General features: G+C 26.8%; 1 protein-coding gene across 1 annotated transcript in view; it reads right to left on the reverse strand.

Moving 5' to 3' along the window:
- Positions 1–16,235, reverse strand: part of LOC135962107 (sialin) — a 30,282-nt gene extending 14,047 nt beyond the window's left edge. Inside the window, exon 1 of the mRNA XM_065513849.1 lies at positions 16,031–16,235. The gene's annotated coding sequence lies outside the window, so the exon portion shown is untranslated. The remainder of the gene's footprint in view (positions 1–16,030) is intronic.
- Between the last annotated feature and the right edge of the window lie 613 nt (positions 16,236–16,848).

The following is a 16,848-nucleotide window of genomic DNA, read 5'->3' on the forward strand; positions in this document are numbered from 1 at the left end:
TTATTCATATTATTATTAAATTTATTTTTTTTAAATTCTTATTCTGTTGTCTATGTTGGTCTTTCGTAATCCATACTGTAATTATTTAATTTAACAATTTTACATGCATAATTTAGTATGAGGTTAGTTTTAATATTATTTTTATTTTATTTCTTAAAAAAAAGTTTATTGACATTGAAATTTATGCAGAATTGTAGTTATAATGTATAAAATTACGAAACAGAATATTTTAACAGTTTTCGTTTTTTAATTTATTTATGTTTTTATTATTTTATTATTACAGTATCCGAACTTTAAATATTTCGTATGCCAACGATCAGAAAGAAGCATGTGCAAATAAGAATATTTGTTTAAATATGAAACGTTTTGAATTTATAGGGGGATTTCTTTTTTTTAGTTTGTTTTTGGTTATTTAATGTTTAAGAATTCAACAAATCAATAAATGTGTTTATAATTTTGTCAATATTTATTTTATGTTTCGTCAAGACAAAAAAGTAATTAAGTTGGGGAAGTTTAGAAACAAAATTATAAACGTTTTTATATTTAAGAGTTTTTAATAAGTACTTATATGCATTAAAAACATCATCAAGTTTAAGTTAAGTATTTTTTAAAGAGCATAAATCATTCTTAAAATGTTTATAGTACTTGATTTATAGCAAAGTAATAAACAAAAAATGTATGAAGTATATTTCACCAAATGTTCGAATGCAGAAAATTAAATTAACAGTGGAAGTGGCCAACTGTTTCACAATTTTGCTTAGCGCTTTAAATAATCGTTGATCTTTTTATATTGAAAATTTTATTTCATTTGAGGATCTTTTTATATTGAAAATTTTACTTCAATCGTGGATCTTTTTATATTCAAAATTTTATTTCAATCGTGGATCTTTTTATATTGAAAATTTTTCTTCAATCGTGGATCTTTTTATATTGAAAATTTTACTTCAATCGTGCATCTTTTTATATTAAAAATTTTATTTCAATTGAGGATCTTTTTATATTCAAAATTTTATTTCAATTAAGGATCTTTTTATATTCAAAATTTTATTTCAATTGAGGATCTTTTTATATTGAAAATTTTATTTCAGTTGAGGATCTTTTTATATTGAAAATTTTACTTCAATCTTGGATCTTTTTATATTGAAAATTTTACTTCAATCTTGGATCTTTTAATATTGAAAATTTTACTTCAATTGAGGATCTTTTTATATTAAAAATTTTATTTCAATTGAGGATCTTTTTATATTCAAAATTTTATTTCAATTGAGGATCTTTTTATATTCAAAATTGTATTTCAATTGAGGATCCTTTTATATTGAAAATTTTGTTTCAATTGAGGATCTTTTTATGTTGAAAATTTTATTTCAATTGTGGATCTTTTTATATTGAAAATTTTATTTCAATTGAGGATCTTTTTATATTGAAAATTTTACTTCACTCGTGGATCTTTTTATATTGAAAATTTTATTTCAATTGAGGATCTTTTTATATTGAAAATTTTATTTCAGTTGAGGATCTTTTTATATTGAAAATTTTACTTCACTCGTGGATCTTTTTATATTGAAAATTTTATTTCAATTGAGGATCTTTTTATATTGAAAATTTTACTTCAATTGAGGATCTTTTTATATTGAAAATTTTACTTCAGTCTTGGATCTTTTTATATTGAAAATTTTACTTCAATTGAGGATCTTTTTATATTAAAAATTTTATTTCAATTGAGGATCTTTTTATATTCAAAATTTTATTTCAATTAAGGATCTTTTTATATTGAAAATTTTACTTCAATTGAGGATCTTTTTATATTAAAAATTTTATTTCAATTGAGGATCTTTTTATATTCAAAATTTTATTTCAATTAAGGATCTTTTTATATTGAAAATTTTACTTCAATTGAGGATCTTTTTATATTAAAAATTTTATTTCAATTGAGGATCTTTTTATATTGAAAATTTTACTTCAATTGAGGATCTTTTTATATTGAAAATTTTATTTCAATTGAGGATCTTTTTATATTGAAAATTTTACTTCAATTGATGATCTTTTTATATTGAAAATTTTATTTCAATTGAGGATCTTTTTATATTGAAAGTTTTACTTCAATTGAGGATCTTTTTATATTGAACATTTTACTTAAATTTGAGGATCTTTTTATATTGAAAATTTTACTTCAGTCTTGGATCTTTTTATATTGAAAATCTTATCTCAATTGAGGATCTTTTTATATTGAAATTTTTAGTTCAATTGAGGATCTTTTTATATTAAAAATTTTGTTTCAATTGAGGATCTTTTTATATTCAAAATTTGATTTCAATTAAAGATCTTTTTATATTGAAAATTTTACTTCAATTGAGGATCTTTTTATATTAAAAATTTTATTTCAATTGAGGATCTTTTTATATTAAAAATTTTATTTCTATTGAGAATATTGTTATATTGAAAATCACTTTAAATAATTAGTATTAGTTGTCTCTCCTCTAGTGAATAATTTCAATATTTATATCACTTGACAACTAAAACATATAATTTTAAGTAAATCAGTGGAATTTTTTTAATATTTTCGTTTTTTTTCAAATTATGTATGCTTCTCCTCATATTCATAACATTTCGCTATTAATTAATTAATAAAAATAAAAAAACCTAAACACATTAATTATTTTAAAAATATTTGTTTGCAGTTTGCAAAAAAAAAACAAACCATAAACTTGTTATGGAATATTTTTTCAAAGAAATTTCGTGAAGTACCAGCATTAAAACAAAAACTAGCAAAAAAATCAATAAAAAAGAAATGACAAATATAAAACCCCAAAACAAAACTGTGTTAATTTTATGCCGAACAAAAAAAAAAAAAGGTTTTTTTTATTTCATTTTATAATTTTTTATAATTGCTACTGACTTTGGCCCACAGACAAATTTAAAGTGTTTAAGTTGGCCGCTAAAAAAAACACAAATAGCCAAGCCCTAGTATTTGGGAATTCAAATAACATTTTACGGATAGAGCAAAAACACTAAACCCTGGTTAAACGCATCACTTATGTTGAATAAAAAACGGGGGTTTTAAATTCAGCTTATATTGAAATAATGAGTTAAAATCTATTAATCTAGGTTTTACTTTTGGTTATTATTTTTAAATAATTGAACTTCAAAATGTGTTTTTCTGTTAATAATCAATATTTATTGTTTTCTTCATTTAAATAGCCTGTCAAAAAAACCTAATTAAGTGTATTTTTATTTATTTTATTTAATTTTTGTTTAAACAACACAAATCCAACAAGTAGTTAAAATGTGTTTTTTTTAACTGTTTTAAATTTGAATTTGGAATTTTTGTTTATTAACGTCTGTAAATTGTTGACGGTTTACCGGTATTATAATGGCTGCTTTCCAATCAATTTTAAACTTGTTTATAATAAAATTTTTATTAAATTTTTTTTGGCAAATTTTGGATTAAACAACACATGTAAACAATTAAAAGTCAGTGAAATAATTAATATTTGTAAAATATTAATTGAAAATTTATTCAAATGTCGGGGCAAAGGCAGCTTGAAAATGATAAATTGTCAATCATGTGGATTATTTAATTATTTGTTTATAGGATTAATTAAACAAATTCAAATCAGAATAATAAGATTGTATAGGGTCTTCCTATCTTTAAATTTAGATGAAACTAAGTGTGTGTCAGATATCATCGACATTTGTGCTTTATATTCATACAACACGTCTTGACTAGCCATCGTTTTGTTCGCACAAGAACGGCAGAATTACAAACATAGTTGTGCGAATAACAAATTCGTGTGCGGACTAGAAATTGTTCGGTGAGTGAACAAATTGATGTCTTGTCAAGACAAGGGTTTGTTAATACGTTTATTACCCCCCGTCTATACTTAATAATTTTTTATCATGATAAACGTCAAAATCGTTATCAAGATACAAAATTATCAAGTATAGTCTACATTTATTAGCATTATTGCTTCTTTATGACAAAATTGTTAATGCTTTTGCACAGACAACTTTGTCTTTACCACAAACGTCATTAATTGTTATGATAAATATATGTCAAGTATAGACAGGGGGTTAGTGACGTTACATCACTGCAACAACAGAAAACTATAGTTGGCATCTCAACTTTACATGCAAATGGTTGGCAACAGTTATACACAATTTTACTGCATTTTCAAACCCACTCCTAACTTAACTGTTAAAGTAACTTATTAATTCCTGATTCTCAATTCACCAATAATCTCAAGTACACCAAATCATTTATATTGAAGTGAAAATTTTGCGTGCTATTGACACTTAAAAGCGGAAGAAAACGTATAAATTTATTACATTTCATTTCGTTTTTTTTTTTGTCAAAGTCCATTAACCGACTTTCAAACTAATCAAACATACAAAACAAATCAACATAATTTCAAGCACTTAGATTCGTTATTATATTGAATGGAATAATTTAGTAATTTGTCAAAACAATCACGATTTTTGACATTATTATTTGGAGTCTTAAGTGGTATTGGCAGGCGACAGCAGGCAGGCAGGCGTTTATCAAAGTAAATGTTTTGAAAATCGAAACGAAATTAAGTTTTAGATAAAGTGGTTAAATGATAAGCTATTGCAAATAAATAAATTGTTCAAATAATTGATTAAGTAAACAAAAGTTTAAATTAAACAAATGAAAGCAGAATAATACATCAATAAGGGCTTGAGAATTTTGTTTTGAAATAATTTAGCATAAATTTCATTGGAATGTTTCTATTTCGTTAGCTGACCTTATTTTTTTAACTTTAACCAATTTCTCTTAATCTAAATTTTGTTTATAAATTAACCAACCAGATTATTCAGTTTAAAATCTAACATTTCATAATATTTATGAATATTTTAATAATATTGCGCATCTGATATTCAGAAGAAAGCTTTAAACTTGTTTACTGACCACAGGTAATTTTTGAATTGGAATTCTAATTCAACATCCACAACAGTTTCATGAGGGTTCGATGCTTTATTTATTTTATTTCAAATCTTTTTTCGAATCGAAACAATCTGACCTTGTGGCAATTTGGCAACTAGAGTACATAAAAACCGCTCACATAGTGGTAATGTCTGATGTAGAGGCTTATATTAAACCTCGTGGAATACGCTGGTAAGAACTAACCAATGCGAGATCATGTCTGAAGTGAACTGATTGGGGATTATGCTACTTTTTAGATTGCTGAAGTCTGAAATCTACCCAATGTGGGAGCTTGTATGAGGTAAACTGATTGGAAATTAGGCTACTATAAAATAATTGCCAACCAATTGGTTTATAATTGACAGGATGTCATTAACTCGGTTGGTTACTCGACATTTGCGTTGGTTTAGATATGATGGGCATCTCTCGGCGAAACTCTCGTTGGCATATCAGCTGTGCAATTGCGGTGCTGGATTAAAGAATTGTATTCAAATTTAAAACATATATTCTGCTTTTTTGCTTCTACAACATCACTGTGCAAATCACTGAACTTTATTCAAAGTCTCATCTATTGACTGAAGGTACTATAATCAATAAAATTGAATAAATATTTGTATGTAAGTCACTACTAATTCGAATTATGCTAGTCACGTGTGACACTACATAACAAATGTTTACGAATGAATACGACAACGACAAGTACAATTTAGTTTTCAATGCTTCATTTAAATTTAAAACGGTGCTTGTAGTTTGACCAAATTTGTTTATATTTTATTTGTTTGTTACCAACTTGATTTAGTTTGGTTTACGCTTTTTGGAAAATAATATAATGAACTTGCGTTTTGGTTTTTCTCAAAATTCATTCATTATCAGTTTGTCATTGTTTTTTTTTCAATTTTTGGTTAACAACATGTTCCTGTTACCAAATTTGCTTTGGAAACAGGAATTTAAAGAATGAATTCAAGTTGAAATAAACACAAAATTAGCTAATTAATAAGCCATGTTTGGTTTTAAGACGAGGATAAACAAAATAACTGTCAAGAAAAATTTTAATTATTTGTCTTGAATATTTTTAACTGATCACTCATTAAATTTTATATTGTAATTTCCGATAATTGATAGTTAACAACATGTTCAATAGAAAATGTATCTAACTGATCGTTCACAAAATTTTCAATAGAAAATTTTGTGAAAGATCAGTAAACAAGATTTTCTATAGAAAATTTTGTGAAAGATCAGTAAACTGGAGTTGCTATAGAAAATTTTGTGAACGATCAGTTAAAATCTTGTTTACTGATCGTTCACAAAATTTTCTATAGAAAATCTTGTTAACTGATCGTTCACAAAATTTTCTATAGAAAATCTCGTTTACTGATCGTTCACAAAATTTTCTATAGAAAATCTCGTTTACTGATCGTTCACCAAATTTTCTATAGAAAATCTCGTTTACTGATCGTTTACCAAATTTTCTATAGAAAATCTCGTTTACTGATCGTTTACCAAATTTTCTATAGAAAATCTCGTTTACTGATCGTTCACCAAATTTTCTATAGAAAATCTCGTTTACTGATCGTTTACCAAATTTTCTATAGAAAATCTCGTTTACTGATCGTTCACCAAATTTTCTATAGAAAGTCTTGTTTAGTGATCGTTCACAAAATTTTCTATAGAAAGTCTTGTTTAGTGATCGTTCACAAAATTTTCTATAGAAAATCTTGTTTAGTGATCGTTCACAAAATTTTCTATAGAAAATCTTGTTTACTGATCGTTCACAAAATTTTCTATAGAAAATCTTGTTTACTGATCGTTCACAAAATTTTCTATAGAAAATCTTGTTTACTGATCGTTCACCAAATTTTCTATAGAAAATCTCGTTACTGATCGTTCACAAAATTCTGTATAGATCACTGATCACTAACTGATCTTCTTACTAATCTATTTTTATTGAAAGTAGAAAATATGAATATAGCTTCCTTATAAATTTTCTTCAGAATTTGCAACGGCTTTCTCACCTCAAGTTTTCTTTAAACTTGAATACTAATTATTCATTCTAATACTTAAATTGCAGATTAGTTGTGATGACTTACTAACCTGCTAATGAGTATTAACTAATTAATTAACTAACATTCACTTTCGCATTATATTTAACATGCTTACATAGCCAATACATGAATAACTCCTAATATGTTTGTTTAATTAGTATTAATTAAATTTGTTAATAAATATTTGTTGAAAAATAAACAACAACTAACTCTTACATACATAGATACACGCATGGCATAATCATTTACAGGTAGTCCCAATTCTACAACAAATACAACTAAGCAAAAACAACATTATTTTGTTTTTGTAAAAATATTTTCTAAATGTCAAAACAAAAATAAATAAAAGCAATATAATTTGATTTTTTTCTTATTTTAAAAGAAACAAATTTTAATTCAGTTCTAATTGTTAATACTTCCTATGAGGCTATCCGTGCATTTACTATGTCCCGTGTGTTTTGTAGAGCCATGAATTTCGATTCATTAAAAACAGCGACCGTTTCGAATGCACGGGTCATGCCGATGTGGATATAAGCTGGCGTGTCATAATGTCCTTCATCATAATGTCCATGGACGTTATCCAGGAAACTTTTTTAAATGAATCCAAAATACAACACCAAAGTTACGAGCAATTCTATCCGGGATAAGAGTGCCACTTTCTTAAATCTTAACCAAATTTTAAAAAACATTTATGTTTTAAAAGTGTCACAAAGTGCATGGACATTTGAAATTGTTATAACTTCCATGGACACTATGACTCTTTTTGGTGTGACATAACGTCCATGGACATTATGACACGCCACCTGGAGATCAACGGGAGTATTACGGAATCTAGGATCGTTTGTCGATATTCCAACTGCTCTTAAAAATTTCGATTTAACCGAAAACAATTTTCAATTTAAATAAAAAAGATTTGACAGTTAGAAAACGGAAAATAATTTTATATATAAGTAAATAAACTTTGACAGTTAGAAAACAGAAAACAAATCGAACAAAAAATAATCAGCTGACTTATTGACTTCACCTGTAAATTAATACATCTTGGATACACGCATGCATATGTTTATATCTGTAGATATTTGACATTAATTTCCAATTGAGTGATTTGTCATTTGAAAATAATAATAAAAATACACCTTGTCTGTTGATTTCAAATGTTTACAAAAAAAACTAAAACACAGAAAATATCTATTAGATAAGTGTACGATCGATGTCAACATTTCCTTAAGCACAGTTTTGGTTTTTTGTTTCTCTGTTAAACAAAATGTAAAGTTTTACACATCTACATTACATGTAAGTATGTAACTATGTAGATATGTATGTCTGTACAACTGTAATTCATGGCGTGTTGACATTAAATTACAAATTTTATTTTAATTTGATTGTTACAACAACTACAGAAACAATTCATTTTCAACTAAAATAAAATACAAAACAAAAAAACATGTAAAAAGTACAAGGCCCAAAGAGTTGTCAAAAACTTTTAGCGGTTTCTGTCAAATATGTGTAAACAAAAGTGTCAAGCATTTAGAATTAACATTGTTTAAAATTCAAATTTAACGGTCATTTAAATATATACATTATACAAATACATATTACACATTACATTATTATATTTCAACAGTTATGAATTGTTGTGTATTGTTGCAAACATTACGAATTTGTTAGAATTTGCTTAAACTTTTAATGTAATAAACAGCTTCATTTATTTATCTGTTTTATACCCTACACCACCATAGTGGGGAGGATAATATTGAATTAGAGCCCAGGCCAGCCAAAAAAGTTTAAAGACCAATTGGTGTTATTACTACATGAAGATTGTTGCCAAACTCAACAAGAGAAGTTACTCAAGCAGCAATTTCAAATCGTTTGTGTGCAGCAGGATTCATTTAAAAGACGAGAGACCTTTTAATTAACCATTTACATATATTTTGGTTGGAAAACATGAAATTTAAATAATTATTCGATTAATTTATTCGAATAATCGGCTAACTAAATGTGTAAATTTTCTAAAATCTTTTTATTATTACAAGAAACCTAAACAATTTAATTCAATAATACTTAAAAAGCTAAATTTCTGTAATTATTCGTTAAATGTAAGCGATTAATCGAATAATTATATTAAAAAAATCGGAAAAATTTTATTTTAAAAGTCTTTAACTCTCCAACAATCAATTAATTGACTATTTAAAAACATTTTGTTTAGAAAACATGAAATTTAGATAATTATTCGATTATTTTATTCGAATAATCGGGTAATTAAAAAGTATAAGTTTATAAAATTGTTTAATTATTGCAAGTAAACTTAACAATTTACTTCAATAAGATATTAAAAAACTAAATTTCTATAATTATTCGTTAAATTTAAGCGATTAATCGAATAATTATATTAAAAAAATTGGAAAATTTTATTTTAAAATTCTGTAACTATCCAAAAATCAATTAATTTACCACTTAAAAACATTTTGTTTGAAAAACATGAAATTTAAATAATTATTCGATTATTTTATTCGAATAATCGGATAATTAAATTATGTAAATTTTATAAAATTGTTTAATTATTGCAAGTAAACTTAACAATTTACTTTAATAAGATATTAAAAAGCTAAATTTCTATAATTGTTCGTTAAATTTAAGCGATTAATCGAATGATTAAAAAATGAAAAAAAATCGGAAAAATTTTATTTTAAAATTCTATAAATATGTAGTAATTAATTAAATAATCATTAAAATATATATTTTTTGGAAAACATGAAATTTTAGATAATTATTCGATTAATTTATTCGAATAATCGGGTAATTAAAATGTGTAAGTTTTTCAAAAATTATTTAATTATTGCAAGTAAACTTAACAATTTACTTCAATGAGATATTAAAAAGCTAAATTTCTATAATTATTCGTTAAATCCAAACGATTAATCGAGTAATTATTTTAAAAAATCGGAAAAATGTTATTTTAAAACTCTATAAATCTCCAAAAATCATTTAATTAATCACTTAAAATGATTTTGCTTGGAAAACATGAAAGTTAGATAATTATTCGATTATTTTATTCGAATAATCGGATAATTAAAATATGTAAATATTCTAAAATTGTTTAATTATTGCAAGTAAACTTAACAATTTACTTCAATAATGCACTAAAAAGCAAAATTTCAATAATTATTCGTTAAATGTAAGCGACTAATCGAATGATTATATTAAAAAAATCGGAAAATTTTTATTTTAAAATTCTATAAATATGTAGTAATCAATTAATTAACCACTTAACAAGATTTTGTTTGGAAAACATGAAATTTAGATAAATATTCGATTAATTTATTCGAATAATCGGCTAACTAGATGTGTACATTTTCTAGAATCTTTTTATTATTACAAGAAACCATAACAATTTACTTCACTAAAAAGCTAAATTTCTATATTTATTCGTTAATTGTAAGCGATTATTCGAATAATTATATTAAAAAAATCCGAAAAATTTTATTTTAAAATTCAATAAATATGCAGTAATCAGTTAATTAACAAATTAAAACGATTTTGTTTGAAAAATATGAAATTTAAATAATTATTCGATTATTTTATTCGAATAATCGGGTAATTAAAATGTTTAAGTTTTCTAAAATATTTTTATTATTACAAGAAACCTTAACAATTTACTGCAATAATGCATTAAAAAGCTAAATATATAATTATTCGTCAAATTGAAGCGATTAATCGAATTATATTAAAAAAAATCGGAAAAATTTTATTTTAAAATTCTATAAATCACCAAAAATAAATTAATTAACCATTTAAATATAATTTTTGCACCGAATATTTACCCGAATCGTAAGAGATCGTATGTGAAGCCCGGACAACCAGCCGAATCGAAACCAAAGCCAAATATCCATGGCGCTAAGGTAATGCTTTGTATTTTGTGGGAGCAAAAGGGTCTCAAGGCGATCGGTCCATAATTGGTCATAGCTCGCATATAAGGCCCTCTTCCGAAAATCTCTTAAGTTTAATTTAGAAATAATTCACACGACCAAATTTGATGATGATCGGTTCATAATTGGTCATAGATCCCATATATGGCCCACTTCCGAAAATACGCACGAAAAATAAATCATGGAAATTATTGAATATACTCAATGTAGGTTATTATATAGTCGGGCATGACCGACTATACTTTCTTACTTGTTTTTTTATACTGTGTTTACTAACCATTTCTATACAATAAATAGTTATTTCTACATAACACCCAGGTGTGAAAACAACAGTAAACTTTTAAAAAACATTTAAAACTGTAACTCATACGCCCCGTATGTCACAAATGAATTCACACAAACGTCACTTGAATATGAAAAAAAAGAAATGGTGCAAAAGATCCCTTTAAATAAATATATTTTTATATAATTATGGAATTTTTTATTTTGTTGTCATAATCCACAACATCATCATATCTATTATTTATTTCTGTTTATTTTTTTTTTTTGCAATTTAATACAATTAACTAAAAATTCTTTCTAGCGTAAAAACGAAAAATTTTAGAATTTTTTAATTAAATGTATAAACAATATTTCACAAATAAATAATGAAATCAGAGTCATGCATTATTATTAACTATAATATTACTAACAAAGTCTGAAACACGTTTATATTTAATTTAAGTAAAATAATAATAATAAAAAATTTATTATAGAAAAAAAAAATACTATGACTAGAGTAATTATTTGGAGCAATTTCTAGGCACGTGTGCGATGCAATCAAATTTGCATTGGTTAGAATTTGTTACACAGGTGTTTGTTTTTCCCAATTTTATTTGAAGTCAGAAGTGGGGGAGGTGATTTGGGTGAATTGGTAAGTTGGATTATTGAATGAATTTTCAAATTTATAGAATTGTGGACAGATCTAAAAGAATAAGGGGGTTGGTTTAGCAAAATTATACAACATTTCACTTATCATTTCATATTCCAAAGTATAACTTTTATATAAAGAAAAGAATAAAAACAATTTGTTGGTGAAAAAAAAAATTTAAAATACAAGGTCATTTATTCTCAATTGGTTACTGAACATTATAGTGTAAACAACAAAGTTGTTTTTTGCTTCGAAAATATCGAAATTTAATTGAAAAAAAGTGCCGCATAATCGCACCAATAGCTCACCAAAGCGATGGAATGAATGTGTTCCATCGCTTTCAAAGTGCGAGAGACGTGATTTTGTCACGGAAGACAAAGATTGCCCAGGCCAGCCAAAAAAGTGTGAAGACCAAGATTTGGAGGCATTACTCCATCAAGATTGTTGTCAAACTCAACAAGAACTTCCAAAATCATTGGGAGCTACTCAAGCGTTTGCGAGCAGCAGGATTCAGCCAAATTGGGTACTATACGATTTTGCATGTCCTAAATGCTGCATGAACTCTATAAAAGAAAATAATTTTGGCAGCGAATCATTATTTACGATAAAAAATGGATCCAATACGATAACCTGAAACTTAAGTGATTGTATGTGAACCTCGGTCAATCAACCGAATCGATATCAAAGCCAAAAATGGTCCTATCTATTATGAGCTGCTGAAATCTAATTCGGTTGAAGCGAGCATTGGCCAAAAAAACGCGCAGAAAATGCGGCCAGACATGAAACTGTAATATTCCATCATTACAACACTCTTCCACATGTTGCAATACCTGTTACAAACTATTTATAATGAAGTGGTTGGGAAGTTTTCCTCAGTCGCTTTAGAGTCCCTACCACCGTGTCCCGTCCGACTAGATAGTCAAGTCAGTTAATGGACAAAGTTCAACCACTAGACAGCAAATTGTCTGTTGAAATCAACTTTTTGAAGCCCCCAAATACCATTGATAGCGGGTATAAATCGTTTACTACGAAGGTGGGTCAATAGTCCACGACTTTTTGAATTTCCCGGCTCTTAACTGAAAGGGCAATACTGCTTCTGTCAACAGCCATCTGTCAGTTGACTCCTGTAAAAATTTGAACAAACTGCGTCTTTTAGTTTGTGTTTGACAGTCATTGATAACAGTCTACCTCGTGACTTGAGGAGAAATTGGAAAAAAGTGAATTTCGTGTGCATTATATTTTGCGGAAAAAAAATCACTCAAACAAAAACTAAGCTTGATAAATACTTTGGGAACTCTGCACCATCAATTTCAATGGTAAAAAAGTAGTTTACTGAATTTCGTTGTGGCCCTACAAGCACGGAAGATGCCGTATGTTCTGAATTCACAGAATGGCAAAAAAGTGGTTTACTGAAGATGCCGACGCCCAGTTGAGGCCTCTTCACACGAAACAATTCAACAAAATCACGATACGGTGTTGGCCGATCGGAGATTGCAAGTGCGAAATATCGGGATCTTACATGGCTCAGTGGTTTAAATTTTTAATGATCTCTTGGGTATGAGAAAGCTTTCCCCTAGCGTTTGCTCGCAATCGGGTGCACACATGGCTAAAATCCATGAATTAGGCTATATTCTCCGGACTTAGCCCCGAGTGACAGTTTCTCGTTTCCAAACCAAAAGAAATTTCTCGGCCGAAGAGATTTAACTGCATCTCTCAAAAAAAATACCTATTTTGATGACCTCGACAAATTTAATTTTTTGGAATGGATAAAAAATTTCGCCAAAGTGCATAGAGCTCAAAGGAGACTATGTTGAAAAATAAAATGATTTTTTAACCAAAAACCTGTGTTTTATTCCAAAAGGCACGGACTCGTATTTAAAATCGGCCCCAAACGACTTAGATATAAGCAAAAAACCACGACAATAGGGATATCAAATGATGGGATTTTTAACGACGTACATATATAAATAAATGTTTTGTTAAACATGAATTTTTTTTCTCACCAAAAAAAAACAATTGTTTCTCCAAATTTTTTTTTTCCAATTTAGTTTTTCACAAAATTTTTTCACTTAAGTTTCTTTTCACCCAAAATTTAGTTTAAGATTTAATAAATTTGATAAATTTCTGGTAGATCGTAGATAAAAATGTCTGAGCATTTTGCACGTACACCAAATTGAGAAAATCTGCATCCAAACGGGATTGAGATATAAGCAAACAAACCACGACTACCTCGAATTGTTTAACTATATTTCGATTACTAAGTCATGCAGATAGACAAGACAAATATGAAATAAAAGGCATTTGTAAGACCTTTCCAATGCCATAAATATATAGAAATTCAGACCAACAATGGACCAATTTTTTTTCTTTTCAGCAACAAATTTTTGTCTCCAAATATTTTTTATTTGCTAAAATTTATGATGCATACTTCCTGACAACAAGATCAGCTGATATCCAATATTATTGGAAAATGCGATCACATATTTCACCTTGCTGATATTTAATGGAAAATTTTAACACTTTTTTAATATTCTTCAACAAGTTTTTTAATTGTTTTAAACACTTCTAACAAATAAGAATATTGTTTAATTGTCACTAGCAAAAAAAAAAACTAAAACAATTAATACAAATTAATAATCTTGATCGGATTATGTTATCTGCAAATGGTTTAATAATCCACAACATGCAGATACTTGAACATTTTTGTTAAGTCATTAATCAAATTTAAATTATTAAATAACAAAAAATGATAAACTGTTTTTATACCCTTCACTTTCGTGAGAAGGGTATATAATAGTTTGTCATTCCGTTTGTAATTTCCACAATATAATTTTTCGACCCTTTAAAGTATATATATTCTGGATCCTTATAGATAGCGGAGTAGATTAACCCATGTCAGTCTGTCTGTCCGTCTGTCTGTTGAAATCAATTTTCTGAAGACCCCAGATATCTTCGGGATCCAAATCTTCAATAATTCTGTCAGACTTGCTTTCGAGAAGTTTGCTATTTAAAATTAGCAAAATCGGTCCACAAATGGCTGAGATATGAGGAAAAAACCAGGACAACCTCGATTTTTTACCTATATCTGGATTACTAAGTCATTAATATAGACAATATGGATATCTAATGATCGATATGTCAAAGACCTTTGCAACGACGTATATAAGACCATAGTAAGTTGGACCTACAATGGGTTAAAATCGGAAAAAATATTTTTTAACCCGAATTTTTTTTTAAAAACAAAAAATTTTAAAATTTAAAAAAAAATTAAATTTAGAAAAACAATTCGAAAAAAAAATTGTTTTGCAAAAAATCAAAAAAAAATATTTAAAAATATTTAAAATTTTTATTTGGTATAGAATTTCGGCACAGCCGAATATAGCTCTCTTACTTGTTTTATGTAATACATTCAGTCATATGTTTAGGGAATGGGGAAATCTAGAATTCAGAGAATTATGTATTAAAGCTGTTACGTTGGATCTAATCTTTAATTTTTAAAGAATTTTATTAATGCGTATTTAGAGAAATACAAATGTATTTTAGATTAGATGTTAGCAGAGCACTTTGATTTGATTGACGCTTGTGTGGATAACAACACCTTTTTACAGCTAATTTTTTGATAATGATACATTTTATGCAAGATCAAGTGACAAGATCGACAAGTTATTTTCAACACAGTTTGTAGAGCACTTATATTAAGCGAGATATGTGTACAACTATGACCCTTGACCTCAATATTTTGATTTAAGGACAATTGAATTTAAAAGAAAAATTTTGATTAGAACCACAACACAGAAATGCTAATTATTAATTCACTTTCTTGCATTCCAAAGTTCAAGAGCCACTTGGTAACAAAAACAAAATAAAGAATAAAGAATTTTTAATTCTCAAATATTTCGAAGGACCAGTTTTGAAAGTCCTTAACCTATTTTGCAACGGCACCGATACACTACAAGTTTCTCAAATCAGCTAATAAATACAATTTCCAAGTGTCTTTATAATCCTTAAGTTTATTTCACATTCAGTTTCACATACAAATATTTAAATCTGGAAAATTATAGATTTTTAAACGGTTAATGGTGGCGTATGTATAATAAAACATTTTAATCACCGCACTACTTCAAACAAATTAACTGTAATTGAAGCAATTTATTAAACATAAATAATTATTTTTTCTTTAAATATTTTACATATTTAAACAAAATTTTACCTTTTATAAAACAAAAGATCACTTTGTATTTGAAATTTCTTTGCAACTTCTTCAAAATTCTTTCACAGCACTAAAATATTTATATTTTTCTTAATTCTTGTTGTTAAAAATTCGTATTTCTTCTTTTAAACTTCTAGAAACTACTGTTTCTTTGTTTTTTTTAACTTTTCCTTAGTTTCAGCTTAGTATTTCTAAACCAACCGCGCACGTTAAGCATCTAACAGCGAATGAAGTTAACAGCGCTAAACTCATTAAAGTTATTAACTGTTGGCCAAAATCCACCTAATACAAACATAAAACAGCTAACTAAACTCATACTAAGCTCTCGACAATTTGGCCAAACTCAAAATTTAACTGAAAAAAATAGCAATAAATATTTTATACTCACAACTCGCAATCTTTCACTATCAGTGATAAAAGATTTTGCGTTTATTTTCTGTCTTTTTACTTTTTTTGGAAAAAAGATGCCTTGATAAACCACCAAAGCAAAACAAAAAAAAAAACAAATCGCACTCTTAGTTTTTAACAAACCATTACGAAAGAAATCGTTTAAACGAAGTTGCAAAAAAATTCAAAAAAGAGTATGTTAAAATAAAGAGCATAACTGTAACTCTTAATAACAGTGATGGGAATGGGAAGTAGTTTATGTTAGTAGACAAAGTACTTTTGCTATAATTTACACTTAAATAATTAAAATCGTATATACGTCCGTGACTTTTTGAATGAAACACATGCTTTTGGATAACAAAAATTATTTTGTTTTTCAACATAGTCTTCTTGGAGCTCATTTTATCTTTAATCTAGTACGAAACAGTCGT

This window comes from Calliphora vicina, chromosome 5 (assembly GCF_958450345.1).
Source record: "Calliphora vicina chromosome 5, idCalVici1.1, whole genome shotgun sequence".
Lineage (NCBI taxonomy): Eukaryota > Metazoa > Arthropoda > Insecta > Diptera > Calliphoridae > Calliphora > Calliphora vicina.